Below are 7,815 nucleotides of genomic sequence, written 5' to 3'. Positions count from 1 at the left end.
AAAAAAATTCACTCAAGAAATAATAATTAAGAAAATAAACATCAAGCTTTTCTAAAAGAACAGAGCTGGCTTGCTGGTAAAAACTTGTTATATAGCTGTTTTCCCAAGTGCCGTCGATTATGTAAAGATCTTTCGGACTCTTTTCGACTAGTTCCATTAATTTTTCTCTTTTGTAATTTTCTTTTTTTACTCTTAAATTTGATCAACTACATCATCGATTCATTTCCAATTCAACAATAAATTATAAATCCAAAAAAATATGTATTGTTTTTATACTATCCAAGACCAAACCAAAATTCATGTTAGGAAAGACGGTACTTACAAACGTTGAATCTTCTCAATTGTTAAGCCCTAACAAACCCAAGCAAAAATTTAATATTTCATCCCCTAAACAATTTAGACCACTGCCACCAGCTGTCAAAATTGCCGATCATGTCTAGTAATCAATTCCAGCTGTCTCTATTCTGCATATGCTTAATGCTCTCGTCTGTAGTCTCCGCACACAACTCTTAACACCGTGTTCTAAATGATGCTGAAACTTTAGATAAAAGAACACGCAACGCCAAAAACTGATTGTGGAACACAACCGCGATATGATGAAGAAGAAGATGATGATCCCAGTTGTGAATTTCAACCCCTTTTGCTGGCCGCGACAGAGTGAGAGATGAGACGAGGGATGCTGATGACTCATGAAACGAACACAGCCGCACCGTGAAGGTGACGACAGGCCATGCCGCGAAGGATCTGATCTGATCGGATCTGAAGAAGAGATTACAGGAGAGTTGAAGAGAGAGTGAGAGAGATTAAGTGAGGACTGAGGAACAGGTCACGGGTGAGAGAGATTGAGAGAGGAACGGATGAGACTTGAGAGATTGAGAGGAGAAATTACAGTAGAGTTCAGTTGAAGAGAGTGAGAGATTGAGAATTCGAGAGAGGAACGAGAGAGATTGGGAGATTGAGAGATTGAGAGATCTAGGGTTCACTTTTGTTTTTTTTTTTCTATTTATATTTACGGATTTGCAGATAAAAATTAACATTAAAATAAATAATATCCGGGTCCGGGTTTCGGATTTGCGGGTTCACCTGAAACCGGAACCGGACCCGGAAACATGCGGGTTCTCAAAAACTGATCTGGATTCCGGATAAAAATCATTCCGGTGCGGGTTGAACCCGGACCGGATTTTCCGGGTTCAGTCCGGGTCCGATCCGGGTCCGGGTTTGGTTGCCACCCCTACCCACAATAAAGGCCCGCACCCGCACCGGATTTTCCGGGTTCAGTCCGGGTCCGATCCGGGTCCGGGTTTGGTTGCCACCCCTACCCACAATAAAGGCCCGCCAATGAGATCTGACACGAGTCTCACTGCACAACAAAAGATGAGCAATGACTCGTATCAAATCATAATTCATTATGATAATAACTTTCGAATATATATATATATATATAAGTTAAAACTTTAGTTGGGCCTAAACGAATTTGAGCCCATAATAGTATTAATGAAATCCATGCCTATATGTATATATAAAAAGAAAAAAGAAAAAGAAAAGAAAAGAAACATTTGCCGCTTTTCCTAGAGAGCTCACGGGTAAAGAGAAGAAAATGAGAAAATTTTGAAGGCTAGGGAATTTTGCCAAAAATTGAGTTTGGGTATACAACTTGACTTTGGGAATTATTCCAGAATATTTCCATCCCTAAATTCATTTGAGAATATCCATTCCTAATAGATAGATTCACATTGTAACTGAAATTGTGCAACCAATAGGTTTAATTGTGTAGCCTGAGCCAGGTTGTGTTTTGTAGAAAGGAAATGATTTGTTATCCAAACAAACAAGTTAAACATAATTAATTCTTGCATGTATCACTCACCAATTAAGAGTATATAGGTTATAGCCTATACATCATGATGAAAACTAATTCTTACGAAGGTCTTTTATTTTTTTATTTTTTTATTTTTTTCGACCTTGATAGTATTCTTTGATGAGTTGTACGCGAAAGAGAGAAAGTTGTACTTAAGTACATGCTTCTGGATATAGAGAAAAAATTATAATACAAGTTATCACGATATATCATACACACCATTCAAGAAACCTGATGTGTTGATGTAATTCCTCTCCAAATAAAGCAAACAGAATTTAGAGGACTTTCGGAATATAAGCTTTTCATGCCGAACTAACAAACATTCAAGATAAATAAAAACATTATCCAAACTCACCACAATTCAAAACACTAGGAGCTCAAAAAATAAGAGACATTTGGAGCCTTAGAAGTGCATTTTCTTTCAAGCACATAAAAGAACTGGGGTATTGTGTGGTAGTGACGAAAGACCAAGGGAGGGCTGGTATAAATTAAAGGAAAACTATCCACTGTCCACCCATTTTTTATAATTTTTTTTAAAATATACAATTCTTTTTTTTTTTTTGCTGGAATCTATCTAAAGTTACATTTTGTTTCACTTTTCCACTTCCGTTTGGAATCCGTTAAAAAGACTAACAAAAACTTTAAAAAATGATCATTTTACCCCCAAAACAAAAATTACAATTTCACCCTAAAAAAATAAAAAATAATCAGATTTAATGATGAATATCATTATTGGTACGTTAATGACGTACAAAAAAATCTTAACTACTAGAGATTATAACTCAATGAATAATAAAACTCTACTTATCTTAAATTCAATTGATGGTTTGCGAGATTGGGTTATTTTTAATACTACTGTTATAATTTAGCATTCTAATTACAGACATATTTAAAAAAAAACCTGCATTTGATGGTTGTGGAATTAATTTCTTTATTGACCGATGGGAAAATAATCAGATTTATTTTTGGTAATTTTTAAGGTGAAATTGTAATTTTCGTTTTGAGGGGTAAAATGGTCATTTTTTAAAGTTTCTGTTAGTTTTCTTAACGGATTCCAAATGAGAGTGGAAAAGTGAAACAAAATGTAACTTTAGGTAGATTCCAGCCAAAAAAAGAAGGAATTGTGTATTTTTGAAAAGGTTGGAAAAAACGGGTGGACGGTGGATATTTTTCCTAAATTAAATTCTTATGCTTTTGCGAATAGGTAAAATGGTGTGGTAGGCTTTTGGAGCTATATTCCATAACCATGAGGAATTAGTGATGGCGCATTAGTCAGAGGATATTTTATGATGATGTTGATTGTTGAGGCCAATGTCTTATGCCTTTTTATTTGATTTATTGGAGAGATTGATTTATCTCTATTGATAGTTAAGTCAGATTCTTTATGCGTTGTTCAGTTGATTAAATGTATACATCATACTCATATTGAGTTGTTTTGAATAATTACTGATGTTTAACACTTACACATACCAAATTAGAATTTCAAAATTTGTCATTTTCTTTTTACTATTCTAACTTCACTTTTGGTCTAGATAGGAATCCTAAGTTGTTTTGTTATTTTTTAATCCTTTTTAGGAGGTTAATGAGGTATTTATTAAAAAAAATCACTTCTTTGCTAGTTGCATTTATTAAATATAAACTTCAAAAACCACTTTGTAGAGTTTTATCTGCCCTTACACTTCACAAGATCAACAAACTCTGCCCAAAACCACTCTCAAGATCAAATTAAGTTGTGCACACACTTAGACGAACCAGAAAGATTTAATTAAGACTAATGAACTATAACAAGCTATTTGGATCTTAATCAAGATGATCAAACTATGTTAACAAAGAACACGTAGAATTATATGGTTCAGTCCTTTGCAAGATTTACATCTATGGATAAAACCACCGGTCACAGCTTTATTGATTATTCAAGAATTGAGTTACAATAATATAAAATTGAGATTACAGAGAATAAGACTAAGCTTTCTCTTATAAAAATCTCTTTGATCAACTCTTTAGAATCTCTCCTAAATCAGGCTAGAAACTCAGCTTATAAAACTCAAGCATAACAAACTCAGGAACCACTAGAACAAAAATGTACATTGTCATTTATTTCTAGGGGACCTCAAAATCCCTAGGTAAATAGCCTATTTTTGAGGGATTTGAAGGTAGAGGTGGGCACGGTTTAGTTCGATTCGGTTTGGATCGAGATTGAGCAGAATTGATTAATTCGATTACTTTATAAAAAGAACCGAATACAATAAAGAGCCGAACATGAACCAATTCATTCGGTTTGGTTCGATTCGATTTTTTGGTTTTGAGCCTATTTTGAATTCCAAACTTTTAGCCCATTGGGCCTCATTAATAGAATAATTTTTCTCAGTAATCAGTTCATCATAATTTCATTACAAATACTAACAATAAACACAAAGTATTCAAAACACATTTATCACTATTGTCTTACTAACTACTACTAACAAAATATGAAATATTAAGATTTAATAATGCAAATCTAGACTCTAATGCTCCATCTAAATAAACATAAAGTTGTAAAGAAAAATAAAAATAGCAATAGTTACAACACAAAATAAAAATAACAATCGTGTATTAGTAGTTTTATTATAATCATTTTGCATAGCCAATTAACATATAACACATTTCATGTTTTGCTAAAATTACAAAAACATTTCGATTCTTCGGTTCAGTTATTTGGTTCAACTGAGTGAACTGAAATCTAAACCGGTATTTCGATTTTTTCTTATAAATAGGATGTTTGGATATTTATAAGAATTAAAATCGATTTGAACTCGAACAAAGCCACCGATTCGGTTTTTCCTAGGCCTCGATGTTTTTGTCCAGTGCTATTTTAAGGTTTCTTTAGTAATTGGAGAAAAATACACATGTTTTTACCTACGGTAACATTCCCCTCAGAAAAAGGAAAAAAACAAAACAAAATCATGTTGTTAAATTGATTTTTTTTTTTTTTGCTGGCATTATAGCGCCAAAATTTGGAGCAACGATAGGGTGGGCAAAAAAGTCTGGTCATGCTTGGCCCAAGCCCGCGGGCTTCAGCTCGGCCCTCACACATGAGAGCCTGGACAAGGGCTCAAGAAAAAAAATGGGCCAGGCCCAGGCCCACAATTTTTTAAAAAATTTATAAATTAGAATAATATAATTAAAATTAAAAAAATAACATAAAAAAAAAAAAATTAAATTCTTAATTTATAAATCAATGATAATTTGAAAAAGTTGAATTTATAATACTAAACTCTCTCTTATGCGTTAATTGGTTAAGAGAGTGTTTGAATTAGAGAATTCAGTATTAAAAAATTTTTTGTAAGCTTTTATTTATTATTTTACTTTGAAATATTTATTTTCTTTAATTTATTTAAATTATAACAACTTGTTGATTTCTAAATCATTTTAAATTTATAATTAATTTTAAATTTTTTTTAAAATAAATAAAAGTCCAAGTTCGGCCGCCTCAAGCCCAGCCTAGACCCGACCTTGATAATTATCTTAAAAGAAACTTGGGCTTGAGGTTGGGCTTGAAAAGGTTCGAACTAAACCTGCTTTTTGCCACCCCTAAGCACGACATCAATTACCCTAGCAAATAGGAATTTTTAAAATTTTTTTATTTTAATAGTTGTTGGAAAGACAAAATAATCCCGCGGTAATTACTTGTTTTTAGTATAATTATCTAGAAAGCTAAACTGCTAAAGGCACCTGTATCATGCTTTAGCTCACCACATTGTGATTTTTTCTCCTCATTCATGAATAAACATTTTTATTTTTTTAAGAAAGTCGTCTCCAAATTAAGTTAGAGAGAGCGAATTGTAGAAATGGAATTCTTGACCTCCATCAAAATCCTTATTTTGCTCCGATGAAAGTAATAAAAATCCACAATCGACGACGGTTGCGGAGTTGCGATGGTTTTGTTGCAAATCAGGTCGGATTTGAGCTATTTGAGAAACTGCTAGAAGTTGGGATTGTCTGGTTAAAGTGTGGTGCGTTTGATTTGAAGCCCCGGATGACATCAAGATGCACCTAATGCTGTGTAATAAAGTCCCATGCCTTTTATTGCATCAATTAATTTTTTATACTTTCGTAATGCATGTAGTAACTTTGATTTTGATGCATTTTATTGTGATTTGGACCCTTTGTATCGTTTTTTTTTTTTCTTTAAAACTTGCTTGCATGAATTCGACAGCTAATTCTTCTTCTTCTCCTCCTGTTATTATTGCTTTTGTTTCTGCTATCAGGAGAGCTGCTATCTCTGTTCCTCACGTAGCTGGATCATCGCCTCTCACCTCCTGGTGACAGGTTAGTTTTTCAACTACCAAAACTTATATTTTATATGTGTTTATTATACGTTATATGAAAGATTTTGTTTGTTTGTAGCTTGGATAATAAAAAGTAAAATTTTATTTTCTAAGAGTGAAGAAGTTTTAGGATTATTGACAGGAAAAACTTTATGTCGGTTATCAATAATGAGCCCATGGAAATCGAGCTCTTGATTTCTCTGATATTCTAGTTTCAATATAATTTGTGAATTATCTTATTTTGATCTTTTTTCAGTTTTTTATACTCAGATCATGATAATCATTAGTTTGATAGCTTCTAGTGTATAATTGGATATTTTAAAGTTGCAAAATCATATTGTTATTAGGAATGGCAGTGGAGAAGGGAATGGAGGGGAGGGGAGGGGAGGAGAGGGGATTAACATCGCCATATCCATCTTCGATTCTACTTATGTCCCTGCATCCTCTTCGTCCCCATTATAATTACTTAAGGGGAGGGAATGCGGATTCCCAAGGATACCCGATTCCCGAATCACTAATACTTACGGGAAGATAAATGTTACATTTTTGCCCATATCTTAAATATAAAGCCATATGAATTGAATGAGTGCACATGATTTATTGAATATAAGCAGGTAGTATCATTATTTATTGATTCATTTTAATAGTTTATGGCTGGAGCACATGTAATTTGGCTTTAAATACTACTTAAACTATTTAGAACGGTTGACTAGCTTTTGAAGTTTATATTTAAAAAACCTGCTTTGGACTAATTTTCCTGGCAATTCCCTGTAAACTTTAGATAGATAAATCGAGGAAACAATTATTTCGGTGGCCTATTGTTGAAATCGAGAAACTTTGCATTAACTAAGCAAAATGTCACTGAAGATTTCTGGCTGAAGTTTCAAATGTTCTATTCAGGTTAAGTTCATGTTTAATTCAATTCAAGTATATGACACTAAATTATCATGGCCTTGTCCCCCGGTACGGTGATAAAGTGAATTTTGATACAATAAAGTGCTTAACTTTCTAAAATTAATTACCAACACAAGAGTGAGATGTGAATCTCTATTCTTTTGTTTCTTTCTTTTCTTTTTCGATATTTTAAAGTTAATTCTTTTACATTTTAAACGAACATAAATATAAGGAAGTTTTTGCATGCAAAAAGTGTTGCATACTCCTTCCTCCATTTTGCCTAATTAATGTGTAAAATATACAGTGAAATGGGGTTTTGACATGTACATTTTAATAACTATTTTTCTTGAACATTTCAAAAGTTGCATATGGTAATTTTAACTTTGTTTAGGTTGCTCCGTAATGGAGGTATATTTTCCCAAAATATCCTTAAACTTGATGTTTATGTATTTAGATAAATTAATGACTTGAAAATTTGATTGGTAGTAGTTGATTAGTATTAAAAATAGTGTGATTATCAAGTGATAAGAATGTTATTTTGTGCTTATATTATAATTTATACCTGTGTTTATGTAATATATTAGGAATTATTAATTATGTTTAATTATATTTAATTTTGTGTATTTTTGTGTGTTTATTAGGTAAAATATTAATTTAACCTAATTCAAGGCTCCAAACAGATAAACTGATGCCAAATTTGAATTTCAGAGGTCTAAAAACCTTAAAGATGAGTCCAGACCAGCTTTAAATTGGATATTG

The sequence above is a fragment of the Citrus clementina genome, unplaced genomic scaffold (assembly GCF_000493195.1).
Source record: "Citrus clementina cultivar Clemenules unplaced genomic scaffold, Citrus_clementina_v1.0 scaffold_9, whole genome shotgun sequence".
Classification (NCBI taxonomy): Eukaryota; Viridiplantae; Streptophyta; class Magnoliopsida; order Sapindales; family Rutaceae; genus Citrus; species Citrus x clementina.
This window is presented reverse-complemented; position numbering follows the sequence as displayed.